Source organism: Prionailurus viverrinus, chromosome C1 (assembly GCF_022837055.1).
Source record: "Prionailurus viverrinus isolate Anna chromosome C1, UM_Priviv_1.0, whole genome shotgun sequence".
NCBI lineage: Eukaryota > Metazoa > Chordata > Mammalia > Carnivora > Felidae > Prionailurus > Prionailurus viverrinus.
In genome coordinates, this window is record NC_062568.1 from 186,045,768 (window position 1) to 186,065,662 (window position 19,895).

At 51.9% G+C, this 19,895-nt stretch overlaps 1 protein-coding gene across 1 annotated transcript in view; it reads left to right on the forward strand.

Moving 5' to 3' along the window:
* The window catches only part of GRIK3 (glutamate ionotropic receptor kainate type subunit 3), a 222,880-nt gene that overhangs the window by 90,288 nt on the left and 112,697 nt on the right, over positions 1 to 19,895 (forward strand).

The window sequence follows — 19,895 nt, forward strand, 5'->3', positions numbered from 1 at the left end:
TCTTTGTCCCAGGCCTTCCTTCCGGGGTGGGGGAGTGGATTTAGAAGTCATGATTGCAGACCTTTGAGGAGCTCCCAGTCTGGAGCAGCTGTGTGTGTCCCGGGTAGAAAAGGATACGGTCCTAAGCCGCCGCGGCAGTCCCCAGGTTTGCTCGGATGCCCGGTGTGAGATGTGAGACCCGACCCGGCCCAGAGCCTGGTGAGGAGGCCCTGGAGGGCAATGACCTCACCTTCCCCAGAACCCCGCCACACCTACAGGCCCAGCTCGGCTCTCTGTCTGCGAGTGAAGCATTTCCCTGCAGCCAGGGACCTGGCAGGTACCTGCAGGGCCAGTCAGACTGGGTGGGTCCGGTGCCTGAACCAGACCAGCCCCTGGCTGGGCAGCACAAGCCAGAGATGGGCATTGCTGGCTCCACCCTAGGATGATGGTAGGCCCCTTGAGGACAGGGCACGTGCCTTCTCCTCCTAGAGCCCGACAACTCTTGTCCTGTACGGGCCTGCCTGGCGAGACTAGACCATGAATGAGTAAACAGTAGCTATTGTTAATGCGGCTACTAGTCATTCATTTTTCCTTTATTCATTTGCTCATTTACCGTCTACTCTTGCCAGGAAGTTTCTGGTCCAGATTCTTAACATGTAATTATCTCCAGGGCCCGGACTGGGGAGAGACTTAATGAGGTGCCTCGGGCACAAAATTTAAGGAGCCCCTCGCTCTCAGGGTCATGGGAGTGCCTGATTATCTCAGCTCCTGAAAATAACCTTGCTGGTAGGTATCGTAATTTCCATTTCAGAGATGAGGAAATGAAGTCAGAGAAAGGCTAATTCGTTTCCCCTGGTCACCTGGCTGGGAGATATTTATTCCCAGATCTGTGGGACTCCAGTGCCTTTGTTCTTCCCTCTGAACGGTCCTCAGTTTCCCTGCCTCTCCTGACCTCCCGGGTGGGGCCCCGGCTCGAGGCAGGGAGGGTGAGTTACCGTCGTTTACTTTCCGTGTGTGTTAGCTCCGCTTGGCTCCCTCTCCTGTGTCCTGAGCACAGACTGAGCGCCTAGGGTCCGGTCCTGTCTCCTCTGCTTAGCAGAGGACAGTGAACTCTCAGCGCCTCCATGTTGATCTGCAAACAGGGACAAAATAATAGTCCCTATTTCGTGGGTTGCCATGAGCACTTGACGAGAAGGGATGTGTAATACGCACAGCACTTAGAACAGCGCCTGCTACGCAGCTTCATGGAATTGTTAGCTGTTAACTTTCATAGCTGGGTAACCTGTTGTCACCCCAAGGTAGGTGGGGTCTGCAGTGAGCCCCAAACCCTCAGCCCACTGAGACTTCAAGATTCAGTCTCCACCTCCCTCTCAGGAGAGCTGCCCTCCAGGCTAACAGTTCCCAGCCTGTCTCCTCAAGGCTTCTGGGATGGCAAGTGCCCCTTCAATGCCTCCCCCCCAGGTGGAATGATGGGGATAGGGTTTGGTCCCCGCCATCCCTGTTCGCCCTCTGCCTCCAGGCAGGGGAGCAGCCTCCCTGGCTCCTTCCAGCTTGAGGTCTCCTGGAACTCACACTGGAGCTTTGGAGAGCGAGAATTCACACCTCACTGAAAATTCGTTTCAAACAATTAGCAGGTCTTTATTGGAGGAGCCTTTGAAGTGGGAGCCCAGACCCATCTCCGTGAAGGATTTCCCCCCAAATGACAGGCTGGCAGACGCTGCCACCAGCTTGGCCCTTCCCTGAGTGCCAGGGGCTCCTGGCTCTGGGATGGCACCATGGGGGCTCCTGTGCTCCTCTCTACTGTAGCCCCTCAGTGTCCTCCTGTCTGGCACAGAGGACTGCTGAGACTGTAGATAATGCGTGGAGCTGGGGTCCCCCCGGGGTGGGGGGCGCTTTATCAAGTCTGTGGGGTTTTTCTGTTTTCCAAATCTGTCAACCCACAGGCTAGGGCAGCTGAAGCCCTTGACTGTGAACTTGGAGCTCATGCATCCTTGAACAGTGCCTAAAACTGTGTAATTATCAGTCGAATGAATGTACGGATTCCTCCAATGATTGGCCCTGTGGCCGTAAGCCGGCCTCCATTTCCATGGGCAAACTGGAGGCAGGGTGGGTGAGAGGGGAGTGGGCTGTCTGGTCTCCAGGGCTCTGAGCCAAACCTACTTTTCTTAGAAGGGCTTCTATTGCAGTGGAGTGAAGACTGGGTTCTGACTCTGCTCCCCTTCTAGCTACGTGATCTTGAGCCAGGCCGCCAGGTGCATCTCGGTTTCTCCATCTGTAAAATGGGTAAACTTCTGCTTCGGATTCTGTATCTCCCTCTCAGCCCCTCCCTTGCTCACACCGTGTCTCTCTCGGTCTCTCAAAATTGAATAGACGTGAAAAAAAAAATTTTTTTTCTAATGGGTAAACTAATCTCTATGTTGCAGAGCAAGTGTACAGATTAAATGAAGTCATACCTGGAAAGTGCCAGGCCCGATAAGTGCTCGCGATTGATCGGCTACAGCCTATGCCCCTTACCGTGACTTTTCTGACCTCTTCCTCCACAGCCAAAGTAGCCTGTTCGTTAGCTATGGCGGGAAGGGCCCTTTCTGCATCATCCTAACCCCGCAGAACTGAGGCGGGGAGAAGGGGGGCAGGGAGAGCCAGGAAGGATGGGAGCTGAAAGGACCCTATCCGCACGCTCCTGCCCCACGAGGCAGCCCCCAGCCTGGGCCTCCAGGCTGCTGTTTGATTCCCTTTCTTTGACATTCCATCCATCATCATAATTGCTTCTCCCGAAAAATGAATTTGTAGTTGATTTCTTCAAAAGAGGGAATCAGCCAACAGATAAAAAGGTTGTTTTATTTAATTTGCATGAAGAGGCCGCCTGCTGCCCCCCAGCTGTGCCAGCTGGGCTGTGGGGAGGGGGCCTGGCGGCAGGTACTGTGTTTACACAGGTAGGCACGGCTGTTCCCCGGCTCAGGACCTCCCTCCCAGGTTGTGGAGATCCTGGCCCCAGAGGGGGGGGGGGGTCTTTGGTGTCCCCGCTGGGCTGAAATCATTCTATCCCAAGAGACCTGCACCTGCCCCACACCTGTCATTGCTGGGGCAGGATGAGGCTTCTAGCTCTGAGGGCCGAGGGTCACGAAGCCAGATGCTCCTGAGGGCAAAACTCGGGACATCAGGGGCTCTATTAGGCCAGGGTCTGATACACATACCAGATATCACTGAGTTTTCTCAGGAGGAAGGGGCATTTATTTTTAAAAAAATTTTTTTTTCAACATTTATTTATTTTTGGGACAGAGAGAGACAGAGCATGAACGGGGGAGGGGCAGAGAGAGAGGGAGACACAGAATCGGAAACAGGCTCCAGGCTCTGAGCCGTCAGCCCAGAGCCCGACGCGGGGCTCGAACTCACGGACCGCGAGATCGTGACCTGGCTGAAGTCGGACGCTTAACCGACTGCGCCACCTAGGCGCCCCTGGAAGGGGCATTTAAATGGCACGTATGGGGTACCTAGAGGGCATAGTTGGTTAAGCATCCGACTTTGGCTCAGGTCATGATCTCACGGTTTGTGAGTTCGAGCCCCATGTCAGGCTTCGTGCTGACAGCTAGGAGCCTGGAGCCTGCTTTGGATTCTTTGCTCCCCCCCCCCGTCCCTCCCCCACTGTGCACTCTCTCTCTCTCTCAAAAGTAAATAAACATTTAAAAAAATAATAAATTGCATGTATGTTTGGGTCAAATTGAGAACTCCAGATTCCTCTGTGAGATATATTTCACCCAAGGGTGTTGTGTTTCCTCTCAGTTTAGCAAACACTTGATGATGCTCCCGTGCTCCCAGAGCATGGCTGATTCTCTCCAGAAGCTTCTCTTGCGGTCAATGTGAGCCCTGTCTTTAGGAGAAATTCTTGGCAGGGGCGAGGGTTAATGGACAAGGCAGAGCATAGCCGGGGGTAGGAGTGGGACCAGACAGGGAAGGCCGACTGAAGAGATGCCTCAAAGGTTGAGTGATATCCAGGAAGGTGGGCACCAAGGTTTCCTGGGGCAGAATTCGGCAGAGCTCCTCGCTTTGTCCAACATCTGGAGAAAGTGCCAAACACTTAGACGGTTCTCCACCAAGACGCTTCAAAGATTCAGAGGCTTAGGTACGCCACAGATGGGGGTGGGGTGGGGTGTGCGTATAATTTGTTGTTGAAACCTGGACGCTTCTGCACGTGAAAATGGGCTGTGTTCATAATTACTCCAGGACAACAGGTGTAACTGAGACTGTCCCTGGCAAAGCAAATGTGTGTCTTCAGGTCGACCGTGTGCCAGATGCACTGGGGACTTAGGCCAGCAGGGCGTGCTCCCAAGAACTGCCAAAAAGAGCATCGGACATTTCTGGATAGAATGACGGGGCATCCGTGGGGCGACCGGGGCCACAGAATGGAGGTGGGGCAGTAGCTGGGAGACTGCAGTTGGCGGGGGTGGGGGGTGGGGGGGTAGGTTTCATCCCCTGGGGCTGTTGCTTAGGGCAAGTCTCATACCCTCTCTAGGCCGGTGTTTCCTCTGCAGGAGTTGCTGAATGTGAGAGGGTCTCACACGTTTATTACATCTGTAATTGCCTTGCTCCTTCATTTGTCCCCTTTCTTAGTGCGTGTGCTCCTGCCTGTCACGTAAGTCTATGAGGACAGAGGCCTTGTGCGTCTTACTCGCTGCGATGTGCACAGCTTCTAGAACAGTCTAGCGGGGGTAGATACTCCGCAAGTGGGATGCGGTCATGGGGGGTCTGCGAGGGGCCTCGCTTGCACACGCTTCCGGGTGCGGCAAGGATGACCGCGTCGGGATGGCCCGCGACGGCTTTGGTAGAGGCTGGTGGCGCAGGTTCTTCTGCAGGAGTTCCTGCTTGGTCTCTGCTCTTGTGTTTTTGTCCCTTTTTCTGAGTCGCATGCAATTCTTCTACCCCTGACCACCCCCCACCCCCCATCCGTAAGAAGAAGCGACATTCCGGGCGCAGAATCCTCGTTGCAATTATTAGGCTTTTTTTAGAAGATTGCAATTTAAAAAAAAAATTTTGTTTCAACGTTTATTTATTTTTGGGACAGAGAGAGACAGAGCATGAATGGGGGAGGGGCAGAGAGAGAGGGAGACAGAATCGGAAACAGGCTCCAGGCTCCGAGCCATCAGCCCAGAGCCCGACGCGGGGCTCGAACTCACGGACCGCGAGATCGTGACCTGGCTGAAGTCGGACGCTCAACCGACTGCGCCACCCAGGCGCCCCAAGATTGCAATTTTTAAAAAAATTTTTTTAACGTTTATTTATTTTTGAGACAGAGAGAGACAGAGCATGAACGGGGGAGGGTCAGAGAGAGGGACACACAGAATCCGAAACAGGCTCCAGGCTCCATGCTGTCAGCACAGAGCCGGACGTGGGGCTCGAACCCGTGAACTGCAAGATCATGACCTGAGCCGAAGTCCGACGCTTCACGACGGAGCCACCCAGGTGCCCCAGAAGATTGCAGTTTTTTAAGTTGATGTACTTATCTTGAGAGAGACACAGCACGAGAGGGAGAGGCGCAGAAAGAAAGAGGATACCTTCTCCGTGCTGCCAGCCGCAGAGCCCAACACAGGGCTCGATCCCAGAAACTCTGAGATCATGACCACCAGAAGGGAGACGCTCAACCGACTGAGCCCCCCGGGCGCCCCACCCCCCGCCCCCCTTTGCAATTGTTAAGGCAGGTTTGGGGGTGGGATGGGGCAAGGGGCTCCCTGGCTTTACGAAGACGGCAGTGATTACCTTAAAAAGCATTATGAACAGCAACTATGGCTGACGGAGGTAGGGGTGGGGCTGCATCTTCTTTTCTTCTTCCGCGAGGGGTGGGTGCGAACTCCCACCGGAGACACCGCGTCCGACCATCTGAGTCGCTCCTCCTGCCCGTCTTCCCTCCCGCGTGGACTCTCTGTTCTCCATGTGGCTGTGGTTGTGTCTGTGGTTGTGCCTCGTCTGAGCTGGGATGGAGCTGCCGCGTGTCGCATGCCCCCCCCCCCCCCCGCTTGGCTATGAGCAGGAGTGGTTTGTCCTCGCCTGGCAAATGCACGAAGCCAAGGGCAGGATCTTTTCCGTGGTTTCGTTGGGAGAGACTTTCTTCCATGGTAGCTCCCTGTTGTGACTGTGAACGTCGCCACTTGGGTCACGTTCTCCCTTGGGGGGGTGTGCCTCCCCCCACAGGCTCCCCTCACAGGTGCACGATCAGCATTTCATGCCCCCCTCGCGTGTGCGCTGTGTGTTACAGGGACGCCTGGCCTTGACGGCCACTGGCAGCAACATGCCAGGCAGGTGACATGCCAGGAGGGGCGTATTTGGCTCCTGTAGCCACGTGCGGGAAGGCGGGGTTGGCTTAACCTTAGGGACAGCCAGAAGCCTTAGGGACAGCCAGAATCTCTCTGCCCTCCCCTCTCCCCTGCCATCTTGCGCTGGCTCCCATCCCACTCTTCTGAGTCAACTTTATTCTCTCAGGTTGGCTTCTCCACGAGGTCAGAACCCTAGCTTCTGGAAACTCCAGGCTTCTCTTCATTAGCGTGTTATGTCAGGAGAAAAAACTGCCTTTTCTCGTCACCTCCCATTCGAAAGACCCCAGGAAAGGACGCAGTTGGCTAAGCTTGGATTGGCTGCTGACCCCTCAAGCAGTTACTCTTCAGGTCAGAGGACAGCAGTCCCCATTCGGAGACAGGCCACGAGTGGGGTGGGGGCTACACGGAGGATGGCTGTCCTAAAAGAGGAGGCAGGTGGGGGTGACACAGACCTGGCTGCTGGGAGAATGGGGTGAGGCAGGTGAAATTATTCCAGTTTGTGACTGACACAGGAGGACCGTTTCTCATCTCCCGGCCTTTCTGCAGGAAGAACTTCGAGAGTCAGTCCCAGGCTAAAAACACATTTCTCCAATGAACAGAAACGCAGGCACCACGGAGCTCCTGACTGACATGATCAATTCCTTCCCTGGCAGCAGCAAGCCCCGGTTTTACTGTTTAATCACTTCCAAACCCTGCTTCGTGGCCAGTGATGCAGCTCAGGGCTTTGGAGGGGCCGGAGTGGGCAATGCTCTTTCTGGGAAAGGAAAACAGTGCAGTGCATTGCCCCGTTGTCTGGCACAGAACGGGTCTCGTCTCCCCGTCCTCGCCCTCCGCCTGGTCTGGGCTAGAGGCAGCCACGGAGGACCCAGGAGATGGTGCCCACCACTTTCCACTTCACGGGGCCACCCTCTGCTTCCTGCCCTGTCCTCCAGTCTCGGCCAGCACCCTCTGCCTCCACACTGCCTGCCGTGCAGTTCTAGATTGTCCTGTGCACCTGCTCTTCTCTCCTTCCAGTCCATGTTACTTACTAGTAAAAGAATGTGTATACACTTGGAAGGCCTGCGGGGACATTAGGTTGGCAGAGGGCGGAGGTGTCTTTTGGGGACCACTCAATGCAGCCTGACCAGCCTTTATCTGAGGGCCCTCCAAGTTGACTGCATAAGGGCGTTGTCCTCCAGCCGGGTTAGTTCATGGGTGTAGTGGCCCCTGGGTGGCAATGAATAGCTGTGGAACTTGGCTGGTCATTATAAACCTGAAGTGATAGCAATTGGAAGAGGCTGCTTTGGAGAACCCCTCCCTCCCTTCCCTCCTTTCTTCCCTTCCTTCCTTCCTTCCTTCCTTCCTTCCTTCCTTTCTTCCTTCCTTCCTTCCTCCACTCCTTTGCCCCCTCCCTCTTCCCCCCCTTCTGCCCTCCCCCTCTCTCTTCCCCTCCTCCTCCTTCTCTCTCCCTCCCTCCCTTCCTTCTTTCTTCCCTTCCTCGGACTCTGTGGGACTGTCCTCCGAGGAACTGGGCCTCGATCATCTCTGCTCCCCACCTCTACCCCAACTGTAATCATGTAAGGATGTGAAGGGTAGGGCATGTCTCGGGTCCTTTTTCCCCACCAAGATTTCTGTTTCATTGAGTCACAGCCAACTCAGACGGAGTTTATCAGTGAGGCCTGAGACAGTCCTCTCACGATGAGGAATAACTCACAAGGTCTGATAACGTCTGTATCTTCCAGCATCCACTTTAGGATCTCAAAACTGAGCCCGGTTCTGTCTGTGCACGCAGAGTGGAGCAAGATAGCACCCTCCACCTTCTAGAGTCCCTGCTTGCATTAACGTGGCAACCGATGTCCTTAGCCTCCTGGGGAGCTGATTCATACTGGGCCTGTTGAGCACTTGAGGGCGTGTCACTAAGCTGTGTCCCCATCCTGCCCTGTGCTCTAGGAATGTGGCTTCAGTGTACTCCTGGGACAGTTCGTCTTTTTAGAGTTAGTCCATTGTTCGAGCTCGCTCACATTCTTCCATCCGATTCACAGTGCGACGCCTCTGGCTTTGTGACATGCCCCTCATCTGGTGACAGGATGGGGGAGAAACAGAAAGTCCCCCCTTAGGTGTCTCAGGCCAGTTATATTGTTCAGTATAACACTTGCAGGGAAGGTATAGAGAGGGGAAGCAATAGGGGTGCACAGGACGCTTACTGACAAAGCAGCACTTGCTCTCTCATTTGACTTCCTGCTCGTGCACACACTCCCTTCACTGGGAATCCTGCTGCTTCGTGCACTCCTGACCCAAGGCCCTGTCTGCTCTCTCACCCGGTCTGTGCATTCTGACCCTGCCCTGCCCTCCACACTGGCATGGTTGTCTCTTGCAAGCACACAAGTGGTGCGAAAGCCAGGCTCTTTTACCCTGGGCCAGAGTCTGTATCCAGCCTGTAGGGCTGCCCCTCCGCTCCCTTCCTGGCACTGCCCCGGGCTTGGGGGAGCCTTCCTTTCCTGGTGCGCAACCTGAACACATGTCCACAAGGCCTTTCTGCCTGCCCTGCCTCAGGGCCTCTGCTCTCCTGCTTGCAGACTCCCAGGACCTTGATTGCTCTCTTTTCCCAGCCACCCAGACACTTTTCTGACTCTCACCTTCTACCTTCCTGAGCCCGCGGGGTTTTTTTCCTGCCCCTGCCGTGATGGCTGTTTCAGTTCTTGAACAAGCTGATAATGTCTGTATCTTCCAGCATCAACTTTTGGATCTCAAAACTGAGTCCAGTTCTGTCCGTGCACACAAAGTGGAGCAAGATAACACCTTCTGCCGTCTAGAGTCCCTGCTGCCATTAACGCAGCAGCTGATGTCCTGTCTCAGGGGGTTCACAGAGCTCTTCCCTCTGATGGAATGTTCTTCCATCCATTCATCCCGACTAGCCCTTGTCCTTTGGGTCTCAACGCAAATGTCATGTCTTCAGATAAAGCCTTCCTCCACCTCCATTCCTGGCTATTTTTTCTTTCAGAGAATGTCACAGACTGTGAGTCTGGAGTTCTCTCTTGTCCAGCAAGAGCACGGATGCAGAATTGAATACGAGAGAGGCTAATGTCCAGGAGGAAACAAGAGCCCCTGAACGGGTTTCATCCCATATTTTGAGCGCTCAAGATCTTACACACGTGGTGAACGTGAGGAAAACAATCAGACAGTAATTATTAACATTTGTGTTTAAGAAGCAAAGAGTCTGGGAGGCAAATAGATTTTGTGATCACAGCACAATAGGATATAGGCGTCAAATGGAAAGTAATTTCCTGCAGGTGATATAACAAGTTATTTGTGGTCCCATTATAATATCTCGCTAGCCCACCTCGGGCGCTTTTGCCCTGTGGTGTCAGCTTTCCGCCCTAAGCTTGTTCCTAACCCATTTATATAACTATAAGGAATTCTTGAACCTATTTCCCCACGAGAGAATTTATTACAAATTGTAACTACACGTGAAAGCTGCAGAGGCAACAGATCTGACCCAGTGCCACGCCGATGCCCTGCAGCCTCTCCTATCGTTGTGCTAAGCTGCACGTGTGCACCACACGCTGAACGAGGGGGAGCAGAACAGAAATCCAGCGGTCTGTCACCCAGCAAAAACTTGCAAAGTGTCTCCTCCTCGGCATCACTCTGTCCCCAGAGCTCCGACCCTACGGCAGCTGCCGCTTCTCTCTTCTCCCTCCTCTTGGGCTGCCATTCTCCTGCCTCCCCTTCCGGGCTCCTGCACCTCCTTTTTTTCTCTTCCTTATCTGGAACCTTCCCTTCAAGGTCTTGATTTCCCTAGCTTATTTAGAGTAACTTGACCCTACATACACATAGGTATATTTGATGCCTGTCCCCACTACCGTATTGCAAGCTCCACGACACTCACGTGTCTTCACAGATGCTTTGTTTGCCACTGTATGCCCAGTGCCTAACATGGTGCCTGGCACATAGTAGGGGAGGTCCATAAATACTGAGAAAATGAATGAATACCACATTTCTCTAAAGAAACTTATTATTCATTTCACGTTGAATGTCCAGAGCCCCTGGATATCTAATCCTGGGCACTCATCTACCTGGTTAGAAAGTCACTGTGGCTTAATAAGAAAGATATTTGTTCTTTGTCCCCAGTGCCTAGCAGAGAGTTCCTATAAGCTCTTGAAGTTTCTTGAGTGGTAAGGGTGGTACGTGAGCATCTTTCGGTCTAACAAGGTGCCTCTTGGTGGACCTACATAGCTTCAGGATGGGGACTGGTTGCCAGAAAGATTAAGCCTTTATTAGAGGCTTAGAGCTTTCAGTCCCACCTCCCAACCTCCTGGGAAGGGAGAGGAGCTGGAGATTGAGTTCAGTCGCCAATGGCCAGTGATTCAGTTAATCATGCCCACATAAAATGAGTCCTCCATGAAACCCCCAATGATGAGGTTGACAAGAAATTCCAGGTTGGTGAACGCATTGGGTGCTGGGAGAATGGTGTGCCCAGGAAGAGCATGGCAGCTCCCTCCCCTCCCCTGTACCTTGCCCAGTGTGGCTCTTCCATTTGGCTGTTCCTGAGTTGTAGTCTTTGTAATGAACCAGGAAATGTAAGTAACCGGTTCTCCAAGCCATTCTAGCAAATTATGGCACCTGAGCGGGGGTTGTGGGAATGCCCAATGTATCGCCAATGGGTTAAAAGTTCAGGTGGCCTAGGACTTGGAACTGTCATCTGAAGTGGGGACAGCCTTGTGGGACGGAGCCCTTAACCTGTAGCGTCTGTACTAACTCTGGGTAGTTACTGCCAGAACTGCACTGAATTGTGGGAGATCCGGTTGGCATTGGAGAATCAGAGAACGGGTTGGGTAGAGAAGAAACTCTTCAGAATCACCATAGACCTTGGGCACATTTTGTGGTCTTCATCTCCTGGGGCAGACAGGAGCATTCAGCACTCTCAACCTCATTTGGATTACAGTCAGGGGGTCCTCTGAATCCAGGATGAACTGGAGCGCCTGCGGCAGCTCTGGGTCTGAGGAAGACCCCCTCCCCTCCCTCAGCCCCTCCCCCACCTTCTCTCCCTGGCCCTGCCCCCACACCCGGTAAAGATGAGAGTGACTGAACAAGCATGAAAGATATGGAAACTTCCCTCCTGAATGATCACGCTAATGGTAAATTGATGGGATTGAATACATTCAAGTCGGAAATGATCCAAATATATGCTAATGAAGCTGAATATGCATTATTTAGACTAAAACAAACTAACTGCGAGTCAGGAAATAAAGTAGGTGAATTATTAGTTTGGCAACTCAAAGAATCGGGGAACTCAAGCACCGTTCCAGAGACAGGCAGAGGCAGGCAGGAAAATGTGGTTAATGAATTCTAAACCAATTAACCGCAAATTGATGGTGTGCTCTGAGACCCGCCACCCCCGACTCCCTCGGATTGCTTTCTGGAAATTCAAAAGGAAAACGCTGTTGCCTTGTGCTTTTCTTGTTTTCACTTCCTAAGTGTGCTCTCCTGGCAACTTGAGTCTCGGGGAAAAAATATTAAAAACTACAAACAGATCCCAGACACGGGAATGGGGCTATTTTGGCCACAGGGAGAGATAAATAATGCAAAGAGGAACCTCTCTATTCTTCTTTGTCAAAGGGAATCATCCTCAGACTGAAGAGAGGAAAGCGAGCCTTGATGAGAGGGAGCTAAAGCCTGAGATGGGTGAAGAAAATACGAGAACATACCATGCTTGTCTGGACCAGAACAACTCAACTGTCCTGGCTGAATTCTGCCCCAGGGCACGGAAGATCACAGATGAGGTCCCCATGAGACTGACGAGTCACTAGGAAGGGGTTAGAACCCAGGAGGTGGCATTGTGCTTTCCAAAGATAGAGTCTGTACATTCCAAGGCATTTGATGGTGATCATAGAAAAATCTCAGGTTCGGTTCATAAAATGTTACAGTTTCCGAGTTACAGTTACCGAGATCTTAGGAAAAGTAAGTAGCGATCAGTTGGAGCCAGCATGGGTTCACCATGAACTAGATCTTTGCTGAAAGGGCACCTTTGTTGATGAATGCTTTCCTGGTCTCTCTATAGAAACAGTCCTGCCCCTCCCCCACTTTCCCCATTCCCATCCCCACATATATATGTACTTGCTATTTCCTTCTCCTCCCGCTGGACTATAAGCTCCACAAGGACTGGGACTTTGCCTGGTACATGGTGAGGGCTCAGTACATATCTGTTGAATGAGTGAGACTTCCCCCTCATTTCGCATTCACCAAATATGGCCAGGCCTTCAAGGAAGACCTGTCCCTCCCTCCCTCCCTATCCACTCACAGACAGAGACACTGGAAATGAGAACCAGAGAGCAGTTCTGGGCCCTTACTGTTCAGGTCTTGACCCCTAAGGCATATATCCCTGCCCACTTGGAAGTAGGGCCCAGTGGACTTGGAATACTCAGATTAGCATTTTTTTTTCCTTTTTAAAATGTGTATCTAGGGGCACCTGGGTGGCGCAGTCGGTTAAGCGTCCGACTTCAGCCAGGTCACGATCTCGCGGTCCGTGAGTTCGAGCCCCGCGTCAGGCTCTGGGCTGATGGCTCGGAGCCTGGAGCCTGTTTCCGATTCTGTGTCTCCCTCTCTCTCTGCCCCTCCCCCGTTCATGCTCTGTCTCTCTCTGTCCCAAAAATAAATAAAAACGTTGAAAAAAAATTTTTTTAAATAAAATGTGTATCTATTCATTTTTGAAAGAGAGTGTGTGCATGCAGGGAGAAAGAGAAGCCCAACTGACAGCGTGGAGCCCGATGCGGGGCTTGATCCCATGAACCATGAGATCACAACCCAAGCCAAAATCAAGAGTCATCTGCTTAACCGACTGAGCCACCCAGGCACCCCTACTCAGATTAACAATTTCCCATCCCACAGTGGGGTGTCCGGAGTGGGCAGAGGAGGGCCAGAAGCCCCAGTGGAAGAAGCTCCTGCTTCCTCTGGGAGAAAGCAGAAGCACGAGGGGAGGAGTCGCTGTGGCCCCTCCACACAGTCAGGACTCACCTCCTCTACTCAGTCTCGGAAACAGAGGAGAAGGCATGGCTGGTGAGCTCTGACTCATGGCTGGTGAGCTGTGACTCTCAGTCCTGTGCCCCTTGTCCTATACTTGGCTGCCTCTGAACTTGGAAGTAATGTGGGAGAAAAGTGTAAGACACGCGAAGGCCTTCTGCCTCGAGCCAGCCAAAGCATGCGGAGACAGATGTTTGACCTTTGATTACGGTGTCATCACTCGGTTATCTGTGGGTGGGTTCACCGGCTTGCAGGTGAACCGTGGAAAAACACGTAATAGTAAGGGAAACGATGGGGTAAAATAATCAGACTGATAGCCTATCAGTAATAGCATCTCTCTTAGACACCTACTGTTGGGAGCTACGTAGATCTCTTTAGGTCCACATTGTGTTCTCCGCAACAAGGCAACATCCCGCCACCAGCAGCCCGTTCAGGCAGCACGCGGTTGGAAGGGGAGCAGTGGGCACATTGATGCAAATACAGTCATGAGTGGCTCGCTGCAATACCTCCGGATTGAGAGGTCTGACAGCCTTGAGTAAAGTCAGCTCACCCGGCAGAGAGGTGGGGGAACAGCACTGGCGGCGGAGGGGCCGCCCCCCAAAATCAAGCCCCAGAAGCTGCTGGGCTTAGTCGCTTCGGCCTGTGCCGGCTGCCAGACTGTTTAGAAAGCAAATAGCTCAGCCTGCTCGGTGACAAACCACGTTAGTGTAGGCTTTGTTCTCTATTCCCACACAAAAAAGATAGCTCAGATAGAAACAGACAATGTAACAGACTGCGGAATGAATGGTAAATGTGTTTCTACATATTGGACGGGATTGTAACCGAATCAGCTGACGCTAAGTGTGCTGTTTGGCACGTTTTGGTGATTAGTGTTAGCAGTGATTTGGGGATCTCCGTGACCTCTTCCCCCCTCCGTTATCCCAGTACGTTCATTCCGCATAGATTTATGTGCCAGGCACCGGGCTAGCCATGCAATGGTGAGCACACAGACGAGGTGCCTGGCCTCAGGGTGTTCACAGGCAGGCGCTGCCTGCAGGTAGGTGTACCTGCAAGGGTGACCAGATGTACCTGCCTCTCTTCTTCAAAAACGTTCAGAATGAAAAGAAAAGGAGAGTGCCTTTAGGGAGGGGGAGTGGGTAGATGCAAAGTGGCAGTTTGGGAAACAGTATGCATCTTCTTTTAGCCAAGAAACTTCTTTTTAAAAAATTTTTTTCAGTTTATTTATTTTGAGAGAGAGTGCGTGTGAGTGGAGGAGGGCCAGAGAGAGAGAGAGAGAGAGAGAGAGAGAGACAGGGAGAGAGAGCATCAGAAGCAGGCTCTGCACTGTCAGCACAGAGCCCGACGTGGGGCTTGAACTCCCAAACGGTGAGATCACAATCGAAGCCAAAACCAAGAGTCGGAAGCTTAACCGACTGAACCACTCAGGCTCCCCTAAGCCAAGAAACTTCTTAATGCCTCTGGCCGTAAAGTGGTCACCATGGTTGCTGACCCTTTGTTGGAAAGAAAGACCCTGGGAATGTTGCCTCCATGTGCTCTGACTCTGACCCCAGAAAGGAAAGGACATGAGCTCCAAGTGTCTCTGGTACCAATGGATAAAGAAAAGCAAGGAAGGCTTCAGGAGTGCTCGGGTGTCTTCTAACCCCTTCCCCTGGTGGAGGAGGGGACAGTGATATAATCCAAGTCCCAAGGGCCAGAGCAGACCACAAACTTCACTTGTTTAGGAGTGGCATTCACCGAGCTTCTAGAGATTGGGCACCACCCAAAACCCAGGGTCAACTTTCTATACCTGCTAAAAATGAAAACAAGAATTAGATTATCATATAGAAACTATTATAAGTCAAATTAGAGTGAAGGTCGATTATGAGAAATTGTCAGCATCAGGAATTCACAGCCCATGGGCCTTCTGTGCCCCGGAGAAGGGGGGAGGAACCCACTGAGAGGTCAGTAGGTATGTGGGATGTTGGCTCCCAAGGAAGTCCCAAGCATAGAACAGGTTTGTCCAGGAAAGGGAGAGAGTGATGAATCCAGGCTGTCCCAGCAAGCATCGATGTCTGAGATGGGTCCTGTCTCAGGGGGATAGAGAGGGAGGAGAAGGCTGGCAGAAGGGTTGATGCAGAAATTCTGGATGATCCAACTGGGACAAGACAGGATGAATATGAGATGGGCAGCCCACTCCGAGATATGGGGGCTGGCGAGACCAGGGTCAGCAAGTTGGGCTTCAGCGGGTCAGCTGGGGAACAGGCAGGGCTCCTTGTCAAATGCCAGAGACACAGCATCTGAGACCCTGAGAGAAGGGGATGCACAGTCTCTCTATGGGAGTGAGTTGGAGAAGCTCTCATCTGGTCCCAATGACCAGGAAGATGGCCTCTCCTCCAGATGTCTCAGCCGTCCTGCATACGGCAAAGGGAAACACTCTTCTCTCGAGTCCAGAACAATCATTTGCAGAGTGCCAGCTTTGTGCTGGACATTGAAGACAGAGTGGGGAACCAAACAGTCATTGTCATGTCCCCGTGATCCTTGCAGTCTTGTAAGGGAGATAGACAACCAATAAGTAAATACATACGTGGATGAGCACACCATGTATTAAGTACTGTGAAGGAACAAACAGGACCCACCATGAGGAAGAAAACGGTGATGAAACCTCAGAGAAGGGAGTCAGAGGAAGCTCTCTGAGGAGGGTGAGGTTTTGAGCTAGAGCCTCTGTCTAGCGGGGATGGGAGCCGAGATGGAGCTTATTTGACCAGTGAAGGCAGGCAGGTGTCTCCGTTTTGATTCAGTCTTGCTCCTTATTGACTTTTCTCCGTGTATCCTGCATTTATTGAGTCATCTCAAGAACATGCTTGTGGAAACTTGTGACAGGTACCTGGAGTCCCAACAGCTGGGTGGAGGGGAGACCCTGCTGAACCAGCTCAACCAACCACTTGGGACTGACCAGAAGGGCAGGCCCATGCCTAGAAGGACCTCATCCTTGGCAGTCTGCTGTGCATATCCAAGCCATGACAAAGATACAGGGTCAGCAAGCATGTCACATGTTCACGCTCCGTTCTTCCTGGTTCTACAGCCTGGATGGTTGGCTGAGCTTGGGTTTGGAGAGAAGGGTGGGCCTCAAGAGGTAGGCTTTGAAGAGAAAGCTCCTAGTTCCTGTCATTCCCTTGGATGGTGATAGTGGAGTTGCTCAGAAATCAGGTGTACCCCCACCTCCGTAAAGCCTCCACTCACACCATCCCTGGCCTGGAGCTCCCTGGACCCTTGGCCCATGTGGTCAGGTGCACAGAAATGTCAAGGCTTTCAGTACGGATGGGGAGCACCCCTGGAATTTCTGGCCGGTGGATTTACATTTGCATCTTGTCAAGCATGTGTGATGGAGAAGGAACACAAAACTTGCAAGCCATGGGTTGCCACTAACTTTCTCTGTGACCCTGGACAATTTCTTTGCTTTTATCGGCCTCCGTTTCCCTACGCGTGAATTGAGTTAGGACTGGATGGCTTCTAGCTCTGACACGTGGGATTTATGATTCCACAAGGTCAAGAGATTTAGGAGGTCAAGAGAGGCAGCTCATGGCAGCAGAGTGTAAAAACCAACTGGTCAATGGGCATGGCTGTGTGAGTTGAAAATAGATCTGTGTTTACCTGCAGACCTGAAGGAGGAGACACATGCCTATCACCAGGCTCCAGAAGCTTAGGTCAGAAGGCCATCTGGACAGCGGGCCTCCAAGAAGGCCCCACAGTAATCCTTGCATCCTGGTGTTCATGCCCTTATGTATTCCTTTCCCACATTGTATCAGGGATGCCCTGTGAGACCAATAAAATGTGGTGGTCCCAATAGTCTGTGACTCCTAAGGCGAGGCCATAAAACACATTGTCGCTTTTATTTTGCTCTCTGGGACCATTCTTTCTTGAGAAACCATAGCCTGGGGACACTTGAGCAAGCCCCATGGGGGATCCGTATGGTGAGGAACTGAGGCCCCATGCCAGCAGCCAGCACCAACTTGCCTGCCCCATGAGTGTGCCGTGTTGGGTCTTCGGGCCTCCGTCAAGCGTTCAGATGACTTGGCTGACATCCGGACTACAGCTCACGCAAGAACCTTAGCCAGAATCATGCAACTAAGTTGCTTCTGAATTCCTAACTCATCGAAACTGTGTGAGATCATACTGATTGTTGTTTTAAGTTGCCGAGTTTTGGGGAATATTTCTTACACGGCAATAAATAACGAATACACCCTCCCTTGTAGTCCAAAACATGTGACTCAAGGGTGGTGCTTCCCAAATTTTGTTTGCTGGGGCTCTGGTCCCAGGAGATGCTCACCAACCAAAAGAACTTAAGAAGGCCTAAAGTAAAGAAGCCTGTTTAGCTTTGTTTAACCTAGAGCCCTCCAAACTCGCATGGCTATGGGTACCATTTTGTGCCTGTATTTCCAGGAATTCGTGCCCCCTGGAATGTTTTCCGGGAACTACTGTTCTAGGACAAATGGAAGGTTTGATGTACTAATGTACTAAAGTACTAATGTGCTGTAATCTTACGTATTTGTTACCTCAGGGTCTATTTGTGTTCTGATTACATCTGAATTCATTCACTGCTCCATCATTTCATCCATCCATTCATTCATTCATCCATCCAGCAACATTCAGGGATACCTCATCTCTCCTGGAACCCATTCTATGTACCAGGAGTGCAGAAACAAATCCTACAGCCCCTGTCTTCAAAGGCTCAGTCTAGTGGGGTTTAGCAGAGAGGTTAGAGGGAGGGCTCAGATGTCATAATGCCTGATTCGGAAGCCCAGTTCTGTCCCTTACAAGCTGGATAACCTTGGGCAGGTTTTCTTCACCTCTCTGATTTAGTTTCTTAGTTTGCAAGTTCAAACTAATACTGGTTGTGTCTATCCCATAGGGAATATTTTAAGGAGTAAGTGGCATAACGTAGGTAAAGCACTGATTTGGTTCCTGGCACGTAGTAGGTGTTGAATGAACGTGAGCTGTCATCATTATGTTTATTATTCATTCCCTAAAGTTCAACACAGGTGCATTTCCTCTGGGGAGAATTCTCTGACACCTGTACCCCCCAAGCTGACCAAGGTGCCCCTAGTATCTGCTTCCTTGATAATATCCTGCCCTTACTTCCATCAGAGCATTTTCCTATTATATAACTGGAGACAGTGAGTGACCTACTATAGCCAAAGCAGAGACTATAAGGGAATGGGGCTGAAGAGGTGGGTTTGGGGTATTTTTTTTCACCAGCATGAAGTCTAGGCTAGATTTCTTGGGTGATAGGAAACCAGAGAGGGTTGGGAGAAAGGCTGTGGCTGGGCTCGGCCTGCCGTTGGAATGATGTCTCACAAGGCTGTCCCTACACGCACAGGAACAGATGGCTGTACTAAGCCTTGGGTCGGTAGCCTGTGTTTTGGGTGGCAGGCGGTGACCTCATCACTCCTGCCACTCCATGCCACTGCCATGTTGGTTCAGACGCATCTGGAATATACCAAGTAACGCCCTTCTTTGTTCACCTGGGGAGCCACAGTGCAAGGTTTGAGTGATGATAGGGAAGCTGCTTAGGTCTCTGGAGTCTGCATCCCTGAGGTGGGGGGAACTGTGGGCTAGACTGTGGCTGTGGGAGTTTCTTGTCTTGTGCCAGCTGCATTGCATACTCAGAGGGGTTTTGCAGAGAACAGCTGGCAAATTCACTTCAGTATCTGCTTCCCCCAGCCCTTGCCTCCACTCACCTCTTCCTTCCCCACCACAAGTGGGTGGCTGCCTCTCCTCTCAGCCATGGCTCTGAAGGAGTCTCGGGGATGACTCCGAGGCCTTCCCGGTCTCCAGAGGCAGTTTCCAACCAGCAGCCTGGCTCGGGGGTGCCCGAACCTCCCTCCCAGCCTGCTGGCTTTGAGCAGGACAGCGGCCATGTGCCAGCAGCTCCCGGGGTTCCAGGCGAGGCCTGGTGCCCCCACCTTTGCTCTCTCTCCCTCTCACACGCAATTCTGGAGGCAGAATGCTAGACAATCTCTTTTTCTTTTTAAATCCGTGAAATCAGGAACCAGAGGGCAAACTGGGGCTCCGGGTCTCCAATTATCTCTCTCCCCCTGCCTCTCGGGGAGCCTATACTCTCCCACTCCGCTTCAAGCAGTCAACAGCCTCTCGGAACCTGTTGAAATCTATTACCGACCTTTGGTCTCATCACCACAAAGGAGTTTTCTGCAGCGCGGAGGTGGATTAAACAGAAATGAATTGGCCGATGGAGACTTTACGACCCTCTCCATTCTTGCCTCCCACTTTCCCCTTCTCTTTCTTGATCTCACTCTTTATTTTTTTTTATAGACGCCAGCTGGGCAGAGCTGAGACAAGGTGATGGGGCCCGAGCGGACTGAGGTCACAAATACCTCGACAAATTCGTTTCATTCGTTTTGCAAACTAGGGCACCCGCAGTTCCGTGGCACGGGGCCTGTTTGTGCTAAATCATCGTGTCTGGCAAAAAAGAAAATAAAACAAAATGAAAAGCCCATAAAGTTGAACCATTAAATATTTAGGGCTCGTGATGAACAGCATGTCATAATATTTGTTGACTTGCATTTGCTATTCAATGCATCTTTTCCACTTAAGGCCCCAGTTTGGGGAGGTAGAGGG